General features: G+C 46.8%; 7 non-coding genes and 2 pseudogenes across 7 annotated transcripts; all 9 read left to right on the top strand.

Moving 5' to 3' along the window:
• The first annotated feature begins 2,037 nt into the window (after nt 1-2,037).
• Nucleotides 2,038-2,197, top strand: LOC130337272 (U2 spliceosomal RNA; annotated as a pseudogene).
• Nucleotides 2,198-2,890: 693 nt separating this feature from the next.
• Nucleotides 2,891-3,077, top strand: LOC130337258 (U2 spliceosomal RNA). The gene has a single exon (XR_008878189.1). It is a non-coding gene; the product is annotated as a U2 spliceosomal RNA (small nuclear RNA).
• Nucleotides 3,078-5,164: 2,087 nt separating this feature from the next.
• LOC130337305 (U2 spliceosomal RNA) lies at nt 5,165-5,355 on the top strand. Its single transcript, XR_008878218.1, has one exon. It is a non-coding gene; the product is annotated as a U2 spliceosomal RNA (small nuclear RNA).
• Nucleotides 5,356-7,440: 2,085 nt separating this feature from the next.
• On the top strand, nt 7,441-7,631 carry LOC130337304 (U2 spliceosomal RNA). The gene has a single exon (XR_008878217.1). It is a non-coding gene; the product is annotated as a U2 spliceosomal RNA (small nuclear RNA).
• Nucleotides 7,632-9,722: 2,091 nt separating this feature from the next.
• LOC130337303 (U2 spliceosomal RNA) lies at nt 9,723-9,913 on the top strand. Its single transcript, XR_008878216.1, has one exon. It is a non-coding gene; the product is annotated as a U2 spliceosomal RNA (small nuclear RNA).
• Nucleotides 9,914-11,995: 2,082 nt separating this feature from the next.
• Nucleotides 11,996-12,186, top strand: LOC130337302 (U2 spliceosomal RNA). The gene has a single exon (XR_008878215.1). It is a non-coding gene; the product is annotated as a U2 spliceosomal RNA (small nuclear RNA).
• Nucleotides 12,187-14,275: 2,089 nt separating this feature from the next.
• Nucleotides 14,276-14,466, top strand: LOC130337301 (U2 spliceosomal RNA). Its single transcript, XR_008878214.1, has one exon. It is a non-coding gene; the product is annotated as a U2 spliceosomal RNA (small nuclear RNA).
• Nucleotides 14,467-16,563: 2,097 nt separating this feature from the next.
• On the top strand, nt 16,564-16,754 carry LOC130337300 (U2 spliceosomal RNA). Its single transcript, XR_008878213.1, has one exon. It is a non-coding gene; the product is annotated as a U2 spliceosomal RNA (small nuclear RNA).
• Nucleotides 16,755-18,849: 2,095 nt separating this feature from the next.
• Nucleotides 18,850-19,068, top strand: LOC130337273 (U2 spliceosomal RNA; annotated as a pseudogene).
• The last annotated feature ends 951 nt before the right edge of the window (nt 19,069-20,019 follow it).

The raw sequence follows: 20,019 nt of genomic DNA, 5'->3' as shown, positions 1-20,019 counted from the left end.
AGCCAGCTAGCCAGCCCTGTGGGCCTTGCTGCTGCTGCAGCCAAAAAACAAAAGGTGGTGCTGCTGCTGCTTCTGCTGCTTCTGCTTCTGCTTGTGTCTGGCCGCTGTTGGAGCGTCCAGGCACAGGACTTCTGCTGCTGCTGACTAAATGGCCTCCTTAATTGGATCATTTGAGTAGCCAGCACACCTGTGCAGGTAGGGCATGACATGATAGGCAGCTGCCTTGATAGCGGGTGGGTGCTGAATGTTCCTAATTGACAAAATAAGATTAATGCTTATGAAGAAATATAAAATCTCATCCCTTCCCCAATATCGCGCCACACCCCTACCCCTTAATTCCCTGGTTGAACTTGATGGACATATGTCTTTTTTCGACCGTACTAACTATGTAACTATGTAACATAACATGGGAGGGGGGGGGTCTCCTGGCTGTTCACACAGGTGTGTCATTGCTGTACATTGACCATGCATTGCTTCTGTGGTATTGCAAAGGCAAAGACAAATGCTTCCAGCCATCCATTGCACTAATGGATTGGTCATCAGCTGGCTGTCTATGTCCGGCATCAATATAGACCAAAGTACAGAGGGTTAGGCTATGCTATTGTGCACCTACCTGATGCATCAGAAGGTGCGAGGCCCTTGCTAAATTCTGTGCACAGACTTTGAGATCTATACTTTAGACTGTATCTAAACCTGCTCCAACATGGACTGACATTCTGGCCTACTTTCAGCCGATGCGACTTGTCTGTCGCTGAACAGTCGCTTTTTATGTATTCAGCACCTATGTATAATGTTGTAAAAATGCTCTAGAAGCTAAAGTCGCAGAAATGTCACACATATTTGGCCTGCAACTTTCTGTGCGACAAATTCAGACAGGAAAAATCAGTATAAATCCTTAGAAAATTATCCCCCAGTGTCTCCATCTGCTGGCGGTATTGAATAAGCATTGCTGCACTGATGGGGTATGCATTAGACGAAAAAAAAGAAGAAAAAGAAGAATAATACGCCCAGAAAAGAGGCGAAAAGGAGAAAAACGTAAAAAAACGTGAAAAAAAAGTAAGAGGAAGAGAAGGGAAAAAAAGGTGGAAATGGGTTTAAAAGTGATTTCGGCGGAGAAATATATATATATATATATATATATATATATATATATATATATATATACGCGCACACACACACATATATATAAACGTATTCTCCGTTGAGATATTGCAGCCGCTGCTGTGTCCAGGCCCAGGAGCCTTAGCACTGTGCTGTGATGTCACTCAATACCACTGACATCACTAGGTGTAAACAACATCTCTCCTTTGCTGTGTATGTGACTATGGAGCTGTTTGGTGATGTCGTCTATTATGGCCTTCATAGAAGCAACAGGAGATTGTTGCATCCATCTAGAACCCTCAGAACTACAGTGCTATGATGTCACTCACTTCCACAGGCCTTGCAGAGTGTAAACAACAACAACCCAGCTTTGTTGTGTATGTAACCATAGGGATTTGTGATGTCACCTAGAACCTTCACAGCAGCGACAGCTTTATGAGGAGCATCAGCACTGCTCTGCCTGAGCAGAACCATCACCGCCATAGGTTGTCAAATAACCCGGGTTTAACCCACACAGGTAAGTCCAATGGGGTGCAGGCATGTCCTCTATGCTTACAGCTTCCCGTGGGTGTTGGTTTGATACCGTTTGGGGACAGCCAAGGAGGCATCTGCAGGCAACAAAGGTAGGTGTGTGCTTGTGTGTGTGTTTCCTATGCAGATCCTAAGCCCAGTGTCACATGCAAGTAGGAGGAGTAAGAAGGGTTCCTGGCAAATCCGGGTTATGGATTGCATTTAAAAAGGCCCCGTGGGAGTGCAATGGGCCCCTGTCTTGCTGCTTAGCAATAATGGTATGGGTTTAGGTTCTGCTGTGTGTACTGGTGGTTGACTGCCCCCCAGCCCAGAGTGTGCATGGAAAATTGTCTGGCAGCCTCCCTGACAGCAAGCAGTGATAGTGCCCATGAAGGGCACCTTGTTGGGCCCGCCCCTTTCACGGTTATCGCTTCTCGGCCTTTTGGCTAAGATCAAGTGTAGTATCTGTTCTTATCAGTTTTCATGCTGGTGGGGATGGGTGCTGCATGGAGGATGCAGGTGTACCGGGGCTTTCCGGGGCTGGTTCTGAGGAATCAGCTCGACGGCTGCCCCGATGTGACCTGTTCCCTCCGGGTCTCGCCATGAGGCTGAGAGGGTCTAGAGCCGAGGTACTTTTGTGCCTCGGGGAGTGGTGACCCCGAGGTGCCGAAACTCACTGGGACAATAGACTCACTGAGTTGAAGCACGGGCACCATAATCTCTTCACCTTGTGGCACTCACCTCTTGATTCCCGGCCTTCTGGCTAGGATCAGAGAAATTTTTATAGATCCGGCCGGATGTCCGGGCAGTATATCTGCACACATTCACTTATTTATTTCTTTTTTGTCTCACTGTGTCACTTTTTGCGTGTTGTGTGTTCACAGGATTGGTCAGGATGCGGTAGCCCTTCTGGGTGTCCCTCCTGGCGGTCTAGGGGAGGTGTGTGTGGCCATTAGGTTCCGCACCTCCCTGCAAACACCCCGGGTACTCCTGCTTTGGCAGGGTACCTACCGTAATCGGCTCTGCGGGCAGATACCTTGGCTAACGCCAAGGGGGATGCCGGGAGCATTTGTGGTCCCCTAGTAGCTTCGGCGAAAAGGGACATCGAACCTGGAACCTCGCAGGTACCTTTTGGTCCGGAGGCGAAGGGTAAGGTTTGTTGGGGGGCCTCTCTCCTATCGGAGAAGGGCTTGCGATAGACCGCATCCTTTGTGCACGTTTTTTTAGTGTAACACGTTTGCACTTTTTCTTGCACTTTGGGTGAATCGAAAGCACGTTCCTCGGCTTTAGAAAAAAAAAAAAAAAAAAAAAAATCTGTTCTTATCAGTTTAATATCTGATACGTCCCCTATCTGGGGACCATATATTAAATGGATTTTTGAGAACGGGGGCCGATTTCGAAGCTTGCTTCCGTCGCCCTATGCATTGACCCGATATGGCAGTATCTTCGGGTACAGTGCACCACCCCCTTACAGGGTTAAAAAGAAAGATTCCTACTTTCATTGCTACCTGCTTGCTGGCTAGCCAGCTAGCCAGCCCTGTGGGCCTTGCTGCTGCTGCAGCCAAAAAACAAAAGGTGGTGCTGCTGCTGCTTCTGCTGCTTCTGCTTCTGCTTGTGTCTGGCCGCTGTTGGAGCGTCCAGGCACAGGACTTCTGCTGCTGCTGACTAAATGGCCTCCTTAATTGGATCATTTGAGTAGCCAGCACACCTGTGCAGGTAGGGCATGACATGATAGGCAGCTGCCTTGATAGCGGGTGGGTGCTGAATGTTCCTAATTGACAAAATAAGATTAATGCTTATGAAGAAATATAAAATCTCATCCCTTCCCCAATATCGCGCCACACCCCTACCCCTTAATTCCCTGGTTGAACTTGATGGACATATGTCTTTTTTCGACCGTACTAACTATGAAACTATGTAACATAACATGGGAGGGGGGGGGGTCTCCTGGCTGTTCACACAGGTGTGTCATTGCTGTACATTGACCATGCATTGCTTCTGTGGTATTGCAAAGGCAAAGACAAATGCTTCCAGCCATCCATTGCACTAATGGATTGGTCATCAGCTGGCTGTCTATGTCCTGCATCAATATAGACCAAAGTACAGAGGGTTAGGCTATGCTATTGTGCACCTACCTGATGCATCAGAAGGTGCGAGGCCCTTGCTAAATTCTGTGCACAGACTTTGAGATCTATACTTTAGACTGTATCTAAACCTGCTCCAACATGGACTGACATTCTGGCCTACTTTCAGCCGATGCGACTTGTCTGTCGCTGAACAGTCGCTTTTTATGTATTCAGCACCTATGTATAATGTTGTAAAAATGCTCTAGAAGCTAAAGTCGCAGAAATGTCACACATATTTGGCCTGCAACTTTCTGTGCGACAAATTCAGACAGGAAAAATCAGTATAAATCCTTAGAAAATTATCCCCCAGTGTCTCCATCTGCTGGCGGTATTGAATAAGCATTGCTGCACTGATGGGGTATGCATTAGACGAAAAAAAAGAAGAAAAAGAAGAATAATACGCCCAGAAAAGAGGCGAAAAGGAGAAAAACGTAAAAAAACGTGAAAAAAAAGTAAGAGGAAGAGAAGGGAAAAAAAGGTGGAAATGGGTTTAAAAGTGATTTCGGCGGAGAAATATATATATATATATATATATATATATATATATATATATACGCGCACACACACACATATATATAAACGTATTCTCCGTTGAGATATTGCAGCCGCTGCTGTGTCCAGGCCCAGGAGCCTTAGCACTGTGCTGTGATGTCACTCAATACCACTGACATCACTAGGTGTAAACAACATCTCTCCTTTGCTGTGTATGTGACTATGGAGCTGTTTGGTGATGTCGTCTATTATGGCCTTCATAGAAGCAACAGGAGATTGTTGCATCCATCTAGAACCCTCAGAACTACAGTGCTATGATGTCACTCACTTCCACAGGCCTTGCAGAGTGTAAACAACAACAACCCAGCTTTGTTGTGTATGTAACCATAGGGATTTGTGATGTCACCTAGAACCTTCACAGCAGCGACAGCTTTATGAGGAGCATCAGCACTGCTCTGCCTGAGCAGAACCATCACCGCCATAGGTTGTCAAATAACCCGGGTTTAACCCACACAGGTAAGTCCAATGGGGTGCAGGCATGTCCTCTATGCTTACAGCTTCCCGTGGGTGTTGGTTTGATACCGTTTGGGGACAGCCAAGGAGGCATCTGCAGGCAACAAAGGTAGGTGTGTGCTTGTGTGTGTGTTTCCTATGCAGATCCTAAGCCCAGTGTCACATGCAAGTAGGAGGAGTAAGAAGGGTTCCTGGCAAATCCGGGTTATGGATTGCATTTAAAAAGGCCCCGTGGGAGTGCAATGGGCCCCTGTCTTGCTGCTTAGCAATAATGGTATGGGTTTAGGTTCTGCTGTGTGTACTGGTGGTTGACTGCCCCCCAGCCCAGAGTGTGCATGGAAAATTGTCTGGCAGCCTCCCTGACAGCAAGCAGTGATAGTGCCCATGAAGGGCACCTTGTTGGGCCCGCCCCTTTCACGGTTATCGCTTCTCGGCCTTTTGGCTAAGATCAAGTGTAGTATCTGTTCTTATCAGTTTAATATCTGATACGTCCCCTATCTGGGGACCATATATTAAATGGATTTTTGAGAACGGGGGCCGATTTCGAAGCTTGCTTCCGTCGCCCTATGCATTGACCCGATATGGCAGTATCTTCGGGTACAGTGCACCACCCCCTTACAGGGTTAAAAAGAAAGATTCCTACTTTCATTGCTACCTGCTTGCTGGCTAGCCAGCTAGCCAGCCCTGTGGGCCTTGCTGCTGCTGCAGCCAAAAAACAAAAGGTGGTGCTGCTGCTGCTTCTGCTGCTTCTGCTTCTGCTTGTGTCTGGCCGCTGTTGGAGCGTCCAGGCACAGGACTTCTGCTGCTGCTGACTAAATGGCCTCCTTAATTGGATCATTTGAGTAGCCAGCACACCTGTGCAGGTAGGGCATGACATGATAGGCAGCTGCCTTGATAGCGGGTGGGTGCTGAATGTTCCTAATTGACAAAATAAGATTAATGCTTATGAAGAAATATAAAATCTCATCCCTTCCCCAATATCGCGCCACACCCCTACCCCTTAATTCCCTGGTTGAACTTGATGGACATATGTCTTTTTTCGACCGTACTAACTATGTAACTATGTAACATAACATGGGGGGGGGGTCTCCTGGCTGTTCACACAGGTGTGTCATTGCTGTACATTGACCATGCATTGCTTCTGTGGTATTGCAAAGGCAAAGACAAATGCTTCCAGCCATCCATTGCACTAATGGATTGGTCATCAGCTGGCTGTCTATGTCCCGCATCAATATAGACCAAAGTACAGAGGGTTAGGCTATGCTATTGTGCACCTACCTGATGCATCAGAAGGTGCGAGGCCCTTGCTAAATTCTGTGCACAGACTTTAAGATCTATACTTTAGACTGTATCTAAACCTGCTCCAACATGGACTGACATTCTGGCCTACTTTCAGCCGATGCGACTTGTCTGTCGCTGAACAGTCGCTTTTTATGTATTCAGCACCTATGTATAATGTTGTAAAAATGCTCTAGAAGCTAAAGTCGCAGAAATGTCACACATATTTGGCCTGCAACTTTCTGTGCGACAAATTCAGACAGGAAAAATCAGTATAAATCCTTAGAAAATTATCCCCCAGTGTCTCCATCTGCTGGCGGTATTGAATAAGCATTGCTGCACTGATGGGGTATGCATTAGACGAAAAAAAAGAAGAAAAAGAAGAATAATACGCCCAGAAAAGAGGCGAAAAGGAGAAAAACGTAAAAAAACGTGAAAAAAAAGTAAGAGGAAGAGAAGGGAAAAAAAGGTGGAAATGGGTTTAAAAGTGATTTCGGCGGAGAAATATATATATATATATATATATATATATATATATATATATATACGCGCACACACACACATATATATAAACGTATTCTCCGTTGAGATATTGCAGCCGCTGCTGTGTCCAGGCCCAGGAGCCTTAGCACTGTGCTGTGATGTCACTCAATACCACTGACATCACTAGGTGTAAACAACATCTCTCCTTTGCTGTGTATGTGACTATGGAGCTGTTTGGTGATGTCGTCTATTATGGCCTTCATAGAAGCAACAGGAGATTGTTGCATCCATCTAGAACCCTCAGAACTACAGTGCTATGATGTCACTCACTTCCACAGGCCTTGCAGAGTGTAAACAACAACAACCCAGCTTTGTTGTGTATGTAACCATAGGGATTTGTGATGTCACCTAGAACCTTCACAGCAGCGACAGCTTTATGAGGAGCATCAGCACTGCTCTGCCTGAGCAGAACCATCACCGCCATAGGTTGTCAAATAACCCGGGTTTAACCCACACAGGTAAGTCCAATGGGGTGCAGGCATGTCCTCTATGCTTACAGCTTCCCGTGGGTGTTGGTTTGATACCGTTTGGGGACAGCCAAGGAGGCATCTGCAGGCAACAAAGGTAGGTGTGTGCTTGTGTGTGTGTTTCCTATGCAGATCCTAAGCCCAGTGTCACATGCAAGTAGGAGGAGTAAGAAGGGTTCCTGGCAAATCCGGGTTATGGATTGCATTTAAAAAGGCCCCGTGGGAGTGCAATGGGCCCCTGTCTTGCTGCTTAGCAATAATGGTATGGGTTTAGGTTCTGCTGTGTGTACTGGTGGTTGACTGCCCCCCAGCCCAGAGTGTGCATGGAAAATTGTCTGGCAGCCTCCCTGACAGCAAGCAGTGATAGTGCCCATGAAGGGCACCTTGTTGGGCCCGCCCCTTTCACGGTTATCGCTTCTCGGCCTTTTGGCTAAGATCAAGTGTAGTATCTGTTCTTATCAGTTTAATATCTGATACGTCCCCTATCTGGGGACCATATATTAAATGGATTTTTGAGAACGGGGGCCGATTTCGAAGCTTGCTTCCGTCGCCCTATGCATTGACCCGATATGGCAGTATCTTCGGGTACAGTGCACCACCCCCTTACAGGGTTAAAAAGAAAGATTCCTACTTTCATTGCTACCTGCTTGCTGGCTAGCCAGCTAGCCAGCCCTGTGGGCCTTGCTGCTGCTGCAGCCAAAAAACAAAAGGTGGTGCTGCTGCTGCTTCTGCTGCTTCTGCTTCTGCTTGTGTCTGGCCGCTGTTGGAGCGTCCAGGCACAGGACTTCTGCTGCTGCTGACTAAATGGCCTCCTTAATTGGATCATTTGAGTAGCCAGCACACCTGTGCAGGTAGGGCATGACATGATAGGCAGCTGCCTTGATAGCGGGTGGGTGCTGAATGTTCCTAATTGACAAAATAAGATTAATGCTTATGAAGAAATATAAAATCTCATCCCTTCCCCAATATCGCGCCACACCCCTACCCCTTAATTCCCTGGTTGAACTTGATGGACATATGTCTTTTTTCGACCGTACTAACTATGTAACTATGTAACATAACATGGGGGGGGGGGGGGTCTCCTGGCTGTTCACACAGGTGTGTCATTGCTGTACATTGACCATGCATTGCTTCTGTGGTATTGCAAAGGCAAAGACAAATGCTTCCAGCCATCCATTGCACTAATGGATTGGTCATCAGCTGGCTGTCTATGTCCCGCATCAATATAGACCAAAGTACAGAGGGTTAGGCTATGCTATTGTGCACCTACCTGATGCATCAGAAGGTGCGAGGCCCTTGCTAAATTCTGTGCACAGACTTTGAGATCTATACTTTAGACTGTATCTAAACCTGCTCCAACATGGACTGACATTCTGGCCTACTTTCAGCCGATGCGACTTGTCTGTCGCTGAACAGTCGCTTTTTATGTATTCAGCACCTATGTATAATGTTGTAAAAATGCTCTAGAAGCTAAAGTCGCAGAAATGTCACACATATTTGGCCTGCAACTTTCTGTGCGACAAATTCAGACAGGAAAAATCAGTATAAATCCTTAGAAAATTATCCCCCAGTGTCTCCATCTGCTGGCGGTATTGAATAAGCATTGCTGCACTGATGGGGTATGCATTAGACGAAAAAAAAGAAGAAAAAGAAGAATAATACGCCCAGAAAAGAGGCGAAAAGGAGAAAAACGTAAAAAAACTTGAAAAAAAAGTAAGAGGAAGAGAAGGGAAAAAAAGGTGGAAATGGGTTTAAAAGTGATTTCGGCGGAGAAATATATATATATATATATATATATATATATATATATATATATATACGCGCACACACACACATATATATAAACGTATTCTCCGTTGAGATATTGCAGCCGCTGCTGTGTCCAGGCCCAGGAGCCTTAGCACTGTGCTGTGATGTCACTCAATACCACTGACATCACTAGGTGTAAACAACATCTCTCCTTTGCTGTGTATGTGACTATGGAGCTGTTTGGTGATGTCGTCTATTATGGCCTTCATAGAAGCAACAGGAGATTGTTGCATCCATCTAGAACCCTCAGAACTACAGTGCTATGATGTCACTCACTTCCACAGGCCTTGCAGAGTGTAAACAACAACAACCCAGCTTTGTTGTGTATGTAACCATAGGGATTTGTGATGTCACCTAGAACCTTCACAGCAGCGACAGCTTTATGAGGAGCATCAGCACTGCTCTGCCTGAGCAGAACCATCACCGCCATAGGTTGTCAAATAACCCGGGTTTAACCCACACAGGTAAGTCCAATGGGGTGCAGGCATGTCCTCTATGCTTACAGCTTCCCGTGGGTGTTGGTTTGATACCGTTTGGGGACAGCCAAGGAGGCATCTGCAGGCAACAAAGGTAGGTGTGTGCTTGTGTGTGTGTTTCCTATGCAGATCCTAAGCCCAGTGTCACATGCAAGTAGGAGGAGTAAGAAGGGTTCCTGGCAAATCCGGGTTATGGATTGCATTTAAAAAGGCCCCGTGGGAGTGCAATGGGCCCCTGTCTTGCTGCTTAGCAATAATGGTATGGGTTTAGGTTCTGCTGTGTGTACTGGTGGTTGACTGCCCCCCAGCCCAGAGTGTGCATGGAAAATTGTCTGGCAGCCTCCCTGACAGCAAGCAGTGATAGTGCCCATGAAGGGCACCTTGTTGGGCCCGCCCCTTTCACGGTTATCGCTTCTCGGCCTTTTGGCTAAGATCAAGTGTAGTATCTGTTCTTATCAGTTTAATATCTGATACGTCCCCTATCTGGGGACCATATATTAAATGGATTTTTGAGAACGGGGGCCGATTTCGAAGCTTGCTTCCGTCGCCCTATGCATTGACCCGATATGGCAGTATCTTCGGGTACAGTGCACCACCCCCTTACAGGGTTAAAAAGAAAGATTCCTACTTTCATTGCTACCTGCTTGCTGGCTAGCCAGCTAGCCAGCCCTGTGGGCCTTGCTGCTGCTGCAGCCAAAAAACAAAAGGTGGTGCTGCTGCTGCTTCTGCTTCTGCTTGTGTCTGGCCGCTGTTGGAGCGTCCAGGCACAGGACTTCTGCTGCTGCTGACTAAATGGCCTCCTTAATTGGATCATTTGAGTAGCCAGCACACCTGTGCAGGTAGGGCATGACATGATAGGCAGCTGCCTTGATAGCGGATGGGTGCTGAATGTTCCTAATTGACAAAATAAGATTAATGCTTATGAAGAAATATAAAATCTCATCCCTTCCCCAATATCGCGCCACACCCCTACCCCTTAATTCCCTGGTTGAACTTGATGGACATATGTCTTTTTTCGACCGTACTAACTATGTCACTATGTAACATAACATGGGGGGGGGGGGGGTCTCCTGGCTGTTCACACAGGTGTGTCATTGCTGTACATTGACCATGCATTGCTTCTGTGGTATTGCAAAGGCAAAGACAAATCCTTCCAGCCATCCATTGCACTAATGGATTGGTCATCAGCTGGCTGTCTATGTCCCGCATCAATATAGACCAAAGTACAGAGGGTTAGGCTATGCTATTGTGCACCTACCTGATGCATCAGAAGGTGCGAGGCCCTTGCTAAATTCTGTGCACAGACTTTGAGATCTATACTTTAGACTGTATCTAAACCTGCTCCAACATGGACTGACATTCTGGCCTACTTTCAGCCGATGCGACTTGTCTGTCGCTGAACAGTCGCTTTTTATGTATTCAGCACCTATGTATAATGTTGTAAAAATGCTCTAGAAGCTAAAGTCGCAGAAATGTCACACATATTTGGCCTGCAACTTTCTGTGCGACAAATTCAGACAGGAAAAATCAGTATAAATCCTTAGAAAATTATCCCCCAGTGTCTCCATCTGCTGGCGGTATTGAATAAGCATTGCTGCACTGATGGGGTATGCATTAGACGAAAAAAAAGAAGAAAAAGAAGAATAATACGCCCAGAAAAGAGGCGAAAAGGAGAAAAACGTAAAAAAACGTGAAAAAAAAGTAAGAGGAAGAGAAGGGAAAAAAAGGTGGAAATGGGTTTAAAAGTGATTTTGGCGGAGAAATATATATATATATATATATATATATATATATATATATATATATACGCGCACACACACACATATATATAAACGTATTCTGCGTTGAGATATTGCAGCCGCTGCTGTGTCCAGGCCCAGGAGCCTTAGCACTGTGCTGTGATGTCACTCAATACCACTGACATCACTAGGTGTAAACAACATCTCTCCTTTGCTGTGTATGTGACTATGGAGCTGTTTGGTGATGTCGTCTATTATGGCCTTCATAGAAGCAACAGGAGATTGTTGCATCCATCTAGAACCCTCAGAACTACAGTGCTATGATGTCACTCACTTCCACAGGCCTTGCAGAGTGTAAACAACAACAACCCAGCTTTGTTGTGTATGTAACCATAGGGATTTGTGATGTCACCTAGAACCTTCACAGCAGCGACAGCTTTATGAGGAGCATCAGCACTGCTCTGCCTGAGCAGAACCATCACCGCCATAGGTTGTCAAATAACCCGGGTTTAACCCACACGGGTAAGTCCAATGGGGTTCAGGCATGTCCTCTATGCTTACAGCTTCCCGTGGGTGTTGGTTTGATACCGTTTGGGGACAGCCAAGGAGGCATCTGCAGGCAACAAAGGTAGGTGTGTGCTTGTGTGTGTGTTTCCTATGCAGATCCTAAGCCCAGTGTCACATGCAAGTAGGAGGAGTAAGAAGGGTTCCTGGCAAATCCGGGTTATGGATTGCATTTAAAAAGGCCCCGTGGGAGTGCAATGGGCCCCTGTCTTGCTGCTTAGCAATAATGGTATGGGTTTAGGTTCTGCTGTGTGTACTGGTGGTTGACTGCCCCCCAGCCCAGAGTGTGCATGGAAAATTGTCTGGCAGCCTCCCTGACAGCAAGCAGTGATAGTGCCCATGAAGGGCACCTTGTTGGGCCCGCCCCTTTCACGGTTATCGCTTCTCGGCCTTTTGGCTAAGATCAAGTGTAGTATCTGTTCTTATCAGTTTAATATCTGATACGTCCCCTATCTGGGGACCATATATTAAATGGATTTTTGAGAACGGGGGCCGATTTCGAAGCTTGCTTCCGTCGCCCTATGCATTGACCCGATATGGCAGTATCTTCGGGTACAGTGCACCACCCCCTTACAGGGTTAAAAAGAAAGATTCCTACTTTCATTGCTACCTGCTTGCTGGCTAGCCAGCTAGCCAGCCCTGTGGGCCTTGCTGCTGCTGCAGCCAAAAAACAAAAGGTGGTGCTGCTGCTGCTTCTGCTGCTTCTGCTTCTGCTTGTGTCTGGCCGCTGTTGGAGCGTCCAGGCACAGGACTTCTGCTGCTGCTGACTAAATGGCCTCCTTAATTGGATCATTTGAGTAGCCAGCACACCTGTGCAGGTAGGGCATGACATGATAGGCAGCTGCCTTGATAGCGGGTGGGTGCTGAATGTTCCTAATTGACAAAATAAGATTAATGCTTATGAAGAAATATAAAATCTCATCCCTTCCCCAATATCGCGCCACACCCCTACCCCTTAATTCCCTGGTTGAACTTGATGGACATATGTCTTTTTTCGACCGTACTAACTATGTAACTATGTAACATAACATGGGGGGGGGGGGGGGGTCTCCTGGCTGTTCACACAGGTGTGTCATTGCTGTACATTGACCATGCATTGCTTCTGTGGTATTGCAAAGGCAAAGACAAATGCTTCCAGCCATCCATTGCACTAATGGATTGGTCATCAGCTGGCTGTCTATGTCCCGCATCAATATAGACCAAAGTACAGAGGGTTAGGCTATGCTATTGTGCACCTACCTGATGCATCAGAAGGTGCGAGGCCCTTGCTAAATTCTGTGCACAGACTTTGAGATCTATACTTTAGACTGTATCTAAACCTGCTCCAACATGGACTGACATTCTGGCCTACTTTCAGCCGATGCGACTTGTCTGTCGCTGAACAGTCGCTTTTTATGTATTCAGCACCTATGTATAATGTTGTAAAAATGCTCTAGAAGCTAAAGTCGCAGAAATGTCACACATATTTGGCCTGCAACTTTCTGTGCGACAAATTCAGACAGGAAAAATCAGTATAAATCCTTAGAAAATTATCCCCCAGTGTCTCCATCTGCTGGCGGTATTGAATAAGCATTGCTGCACTGATGGGGTATGCATTAGACGAAAAAAAAGAAGAAAAAGAAGAATAATACGCCCAGAAAAGAGGCGAAAAGGAGAAAAACGTAAAAAAACTTGAAAAAAAAGTAAGAGGAAGAGAAGGGAAAAAAAGGTGGAAATGGGTTTAAAAGTGATTTCGGCGGAGAAATATATATATATATATATATATATATATATATATATATACGCGCACACACACACATATATATATAAACGTATTCTCCGTTGAGATATTGCAGCCGCTGCTGTGTCCAGGCCCAGGAGCCTTAGCACTGTGCTGTGATGTCACTCAATACCACTGACATCACTAGGTGTAAACAACATCTCTCCTTTGCTGTGTATGTGACTATGGAGCTGTTTGGTGATGTCGTCTATTATGGCCTTCATAGAAGCAACAGGAGATTGTTGCATCCATCTAGAACCCTCAGAACTACAGTGCTATGATGTCACTCACTTCCACAGGCCTTGCAGAGTGTAAACAACAACAACCCAGCTTTGTTGTGTATGTAACCATAGGGATTTGTGATGTCACCTAGAACCTTCACAGCAGCGACAGCTTTATGAGGAGCATCAGCACTGCTCTGCCTGAGCAGAACCATCACCGCCATAGGTTGTCAAATAACCCGGGTTTAACCCACACAGGTAAGTCCAATGGGGTGCAGGCATGTCCTCTATGCTTACAGCTTCCCGTGGGTGTTGGTTTGATACCGTTTGGGGACAGCCAAGGAGGCATCTGCAGGCAACAAAGGTAGGTGTGTGCTTGTGTGTGTGTTTCCTATGCAGATCCTAAGCCCAGTGTCACATGCAAGTAGGAGGAGTAAGAAGGGTTCCTGGCAAATCCGGGTTATGGATTGCATTTAAAAAGGCCCCGTGGGAGTGCAATGGGCCCCTGTCTTGCTGCTTAGCAATAATGGTATGGGTTTAGGTTCTGCTGTGTGTACTGGTGGTTGACTGCCCCCCAGCCCAGAGTGTGCATGGAAAATTGTCTGGCAGCCTCCCTGACAGCAAGCAGTGATAGTGCCCATGAAGGGCACCTTGTTGGGCCCGCCCCTTTCACGGTTATCGCTTCTCGGCCTTTTGGCTAAGATCAAGTGTAGTATCTGTTCTTATCAGTTTAATATCTGATACGTCCCCTATCTGGGGACCATATATTAAATGGATTTTTGAGAACGGGGGCCGATTTCGAAGCTTGCTTCCGTCGCCCTATGCATTGACCCGATATGGCAGTATCTTCGGGTACAGTGCACCACCCCCTTACAGGGTTAAAAAGAAAGATTCCTACTTTCATTGCTACCTGCTTGCTGGCTAGCCAGCTAGCCAGCCCTGTGGGCCTTGCTGCTGCTGCAGCCAAAAAACAAAAGGTGGTGCTGCTGCTGCTTCTGCTGCTTCTGCTTCTGCTTGTGTCTGGCCGCTGTTGGAGCGTCCAGGCACAGGACTTCTGCTGCTGCTGACTAAATGGCCTCCTTAATTGGATCATTTGAGTAGCCAGCACACCTGTGCAGGTAGGGCATGACATGATAGGCAGCTGCCTTGATAGCGGGTGGGTGCTGAATGTTCCTAATTGACAAAATAAGATTAATGCTTATGAAGAAATATAAAATCTCATCCCTTCCCCAATATCGCGCCACACCCCTACCCCTTAATTCCCTGGTTGAACTTGATGGACATATGTCTTTTTTCGACCGTACTAACTATGTCACTATGTAACATAACATGGGGGGGGGGGGGGGGGGTCTCCTGGCTGTTCACACAGGTGTGTCATTGCTGTACATTGACCATGCATTGCTTCTGTGGTATTGCAAAGGCAAAGACAAATGCTTCCAGCCATCCATTGCACTAATGGATTGGTCATCAGCTGGCTGTCTATGTCCCGCATCAATATAGACCAAAGTACAGAGGGTTAGGCTATGCTATTGTGCACCTACCTGATGCATCAGAAGGTGCGAGGCCCTTGCTAAATTCTGTGCACAGACTTTGAGATCTATACTTTAGACTGTATCTAAACCTGCTCCAACATGGACTGACATTCTGGCCTACTTTCAGCCGATGCGACTTGTCTGTCGCTGAACAGTCGCTTTTTATGTATTCAGCACCTATGTATAATGTTGTAAAAATGCTCTAGAAGCTAAAGTCGCAGAAATGTCACACATATTTGGCCTGCAACTTTCTGTGCGACAAATTCAGACAGGAAAAATCAGTATAAATCCTTAGAAAATTATCCCCCAGTGTCTCCATCTGCTGGCGGTATTGAATAAGCATTGCTGCACTGATGGGGTATGCATTAGACGAAAAAAAAGAAGAAAAAGAAGAATAATACGCCCAGAAAAGAGGCGAAAAGGAGAAAAACGTAAAAAAACGTGAAAAAAAAGTAAGAGGAAGAGAAGGGAAAAAAAGGTGGAAATGGGTTTAAAAGTGATTTCGGCGGAGAAATATATATATATATATATATATATATATATATATATATATATATATACGCGCACACACACACATATATATAAACGTATTCTCCGTTGAGATATTGCAGCCGCTGCTGTGTCCAGGCCCAGGAGCCTTAGCACTGTGCTGTGATGTCACTCAATACCACTGACATCACTAGGTGTAAACAACATCTCTCCTTTGCTGTGTTTGTGACTATGGAGCTGTTTGGTGATGTCGTCTATTATGGCCTTCATAGAAGCAACAGGAGATTGTTGCATCCATCTAGTACCCTCAGAACTACAGTGCTATGATGTCACTCACTTCCACAGGCCTTGCAGAGTGTAAACAACAACAACCCAGCTTTGTTGTGTATGTAACCATAGGGATTTGTGATGTCACCTAGAACCTTCACAGCAGCGACAGCTTTATGAGGAGCATCAGCACTGCTCTGCCTGAGCAGAACCATCACCGCCATAGGTTGTCAAATAACCCGGGTTTAACCCACACAGGTAAGTCCAATGGGGTGCAGGCATGTCCTCTATGCTTACAGCTTCCCGTGGGTGTTGGTTTGATACCGTTTGGGGACAGCCAAGGAGGCATCTGCAGGCAACAAAGGTAGGTGTGTGCTTGTGTGTGTGTTTCCTATGCAGATCCTAAGCCCAGTGTCACATGCAAGTAGGAGGAGTAAGAAGGGTTCCTGGCAAATCCGGGTTATGGATTGCATTTAAAAAGGCCCCGTGGGAGTGCAATGGGCCCCTGTCTTGCTGCTTAGCAATAATGGTATGGGTTTAGGTTCTGCTGTGTGTACTGGTGGTTGACTGCCCCCCAGCCCAGAGTGTGCATGGAAAATTGTCTGGCAGCCTCCCTGACAGCAAGCAGTGATAGTGCCCATGAAGGGCACCTTGTTGGGCCCGCCCCTTTCACGGTTATCGCTTCTCGGCCTTTTGGCTAAGATCAAGTGTAGTATCTGTTCTTATCAGTTTAATATCTGATACGTCCCCTATCTGGGGACCATATATTAAATGGATTTTTGAGAACGGGGGCCGATTTCGAAGCTTGCTTCCGTCGCCCTATGCATTGACCCGATATGGCAGTATCTTCGGGTACAGTGCACCACCCCCTTACAGGGTTAAAAAGAAAGATTCCTACTTTCATTGCTACCTGCTTGCTGGCTAGCCAGCTAGCCAGCCCTGTGGGCCTTGCTGCTGCTGCAGCCAAAAAACAAAAGGTGGTGCTGCTGCTGCTTCTGCTGCTTCTGCTTCTGCTTGTGTCTGGCCGCTGTTGGAGCGTCCAGGCACAGGACTTCTGCTGCTGCTGACTAAATGGCCTCCTTAATTGGATCATTTGAGTAGCCAGCACACCTGTGCAGGTAGGGCATGACATGATAGGCAGCTGCCTTGATAGCGGGTGGGTGCTGAATGTTCCTAATTGACAAAATAAGATTAATGCTTATGAAGAAATATAAAATCTCATCCCTTCCCCAATATCGCGCCACACCCCTACCCCTTAATTCCCTGGTTGAACTTGATGGACATATGTCTTTTTTCGACCGTACTAACTATGTCACTATGTAACATAACATGGGGGGGGGGGGGGGGGGTCTCCTGGCTGTTCACACAGGTGTGTCATTGCTGTACATTGACCATGCATTGCTTCTGTGGTATTGCAAAGGCAAAGACAAATGCTTCCAGCCATCCATTGCACTAATGGATTGGTCATCAGCTGGCTGTCTATGTCCCGCATCAATATAGACCAAAGTACAGAGGGTTAGGCTATGCTATTGTGCACCTACCTGATGCATCAGAAGGTGCGAGGCCCTTGCTAAATTCTGTGCACAGACTTTGAGATCTATACTTTAGACTGTATCTAAACCTGCTCCAACATGGACTGACATTCTGGCCTACTTTCAGCCGATGCGACTTGTCTGTCGCTGAACAGTCGCTTTTTATGTATTCAGCACCTATGTATAATGTTGTAAAAATGCTCTAGAAGCTAAAGTCGCAGAAATGTCACACATATTTGGCCTGCAACTTTCTGTGCGACAAATTCAGACAGGAAAAATCTGTATAAATCCTTAGAAAATTATCCCCCAGTGTCTCCATCTGCTGGCGGTATTGAATAAGCATTGCTGCACTGATGGGGTATGCATTAGACGAAAAAAAAGAAGAAAAAGAAGAATAATACGCCCAGAAAAGAGGCGAAAAGGAGAAAAACGTAAAAAAACGTGAAAAAAAAGTAAGAGGAAGAGAAGGGAAAAAAAGGTGGAAATGGGTTTAAAAGTGATTTCGGCGGAGAAATATATATATATATATATATATATATATATATATATATATATATACGCGCACACACACACATATATATAAACGTATTCTCCGTTGAGATATTGCAGCCGCTGCTGTGTCCAGGCCCAGGAGCCTTAGCACTGTGCTGTGATGTCACTCAATACCACTGACATCACTAGGTGTAAACAACATCTCTCCTTTGCTGTGTATGTGACTATGGAGCTGTTTGGTGATGTCGTCTATTATGGCCTTCATAGAAGCAACAGGAGATTGTTGCATCCATCTAGAACCCTCAGAACTACAGTGCTATGATGTCACTCACTTCCACAGGCCTTGCAGAGTGTAAACAACAACAACCCAGCTTTGTTGTGTATGTAACCATAGGGATTTGTGATGTCACCTAGAACCTTCACAGCAGCGACAGCTTTATGAGGAGCATCAGCACTGCTCTGCCTGAGCAGAACCATCACCGCCATAGGTTGTCAAATAACCCGGGTTTAACCCACACAGGTAAGTCCAATGGGGTGCAGGCATGTCCTCTATGCTTACAGCTTCCCGTGGGTGTTGGTTTGATACCGTTTGGGGACAGCCAAGGAGGCATCTGCAGGCAACAAAGGTAGGTGTGTGCTTGTGTGTGTGTTTCCTATGCAGATCCTAAGCCCAGTGTCACATGCAAGTAGGAGGAGTAAGAAGGGTTCCTGGCAAATCCGGGTTATGGATTGCATTTAAAAAGGCCCCGTGGGAGTGCAATGGGCCCCTGTCTTGCTGCTTAGCAATAATGGTATGGGTTTAGGTTCTGCTGTGTGTACTGGTGGTTGACTGCCCCCCAGCCCAGAGTGTGCATGGAAAATTGTCTGGCAGCCTCCCTGACAGCAAGCAGTGATAGTGCCCATGAAGGGCACCTTGTTGGGCCCGCCCCTTTCACGGTTATCGCTTCTCGGCCTTTTGGCTAAGATCAAGTGTAGTATCTGCATTTGGTCTGGTCGGAAGGTGTCTGTGGTACCCCGCTTCTCGGCCTTGGGGGATTGTCTCTCCTTACGGAGGGACTTCACCCCCCTTGCTGCTATTGGGGAGCGGGCTTAGTCCACGGACAACGGGTTGCGATCCCCCTGTCTCTGGGACCTTGTGTCTCAGAAGGCATTTTCGGTACGTTGAGCGTTACCTGTAGCTTCGGAAGCACCTAGGGTACCCCCGACCTCTGCCTTGGGTAAGGGTTCCGCTTTTATAGCGGGATTCCGAGCCCCTGCTGCTATTGGGGAAGGGGCTTAGTCCCTGGGTGTGGAAGATGCCGTTCTCCTGGGCTTTCCCCTCTGGGGAAATGTCGATGCGAAATACCATCCGCATAGAGGTGTCGGAGAGCCATCGTCAGTTGAAGAACCTCCGCTTCATTGCGGAGGTGATTCTTCTTGACTACTTCCGCCTCAATAGGGAGGACATCCTGTGTCTAAATGACCAGGAAAGCCGTGGCCTGTATACCGTCACCTTCACGGCCACGGCGTGTTGCGATAACATCTATGCAACCTTGTCTGGTGCGGACCAGAGGGACGATCGACTCGACGGTCTTTCGTTCCAGTTCCTCTATGGTGAGGAACATATACCGTTGGTGGTGGCTATGCACAGCCCTCATGTGACCACGGAGGATATAGCCACTTTTCTTCGGCGATACTGCGAAGAGGTGCGATTCGCAAACAAAATCTTGAACTCCGTGCGGTTCTGGAACGGCAAGAGGAAGTTCTGGGTCAAGCTCCGTAAGGATCCCGGTGGTATTGGGGGTCTTTGCCATCCGCCCCCAAATTTTGCCATCGGGAGAGTTCGGGGCTTCCTGTTCTATCCTCAAATGCCTATGTATTGCCGAAATTGCTTGAGGTTTGGCCACACCCAGGAGACCTGCGGCGCGGAGCGTGTGATTCGCTGCAATAGGTGTGGCCAAGAAGGTCACATAGCCTCAAGATGTAGCCATACGATAAGGTGCAACCTCTGCGGAGAGGAAAATCACGATTTTAATTCCTGTCCCCATAAAGCAAAAACTACGATGGGTGGGTCAAGGCTGGGCCCACCCAAAGAGGGGACAGGACAAAAGACGTCCTTTTTTAAGATGC

Source organism: Hyla sarda, unplaced genomic scaffold, assembly GCF_029499605.1.
Source record: "Hyla sarda isolate aHylSar1 unplaced genomic scaffold, aHylSar1.hap1 scaffold_493, whole genome shotgun sequence".
NCBI lineage: Eukaryota > Metazoa > Chordata > Amphibia > Anura > Hylidae > Hyla > Hyla sarda.
This window is presented reverse-complemented; position numbering and strand designations above follow the sequence as displayed.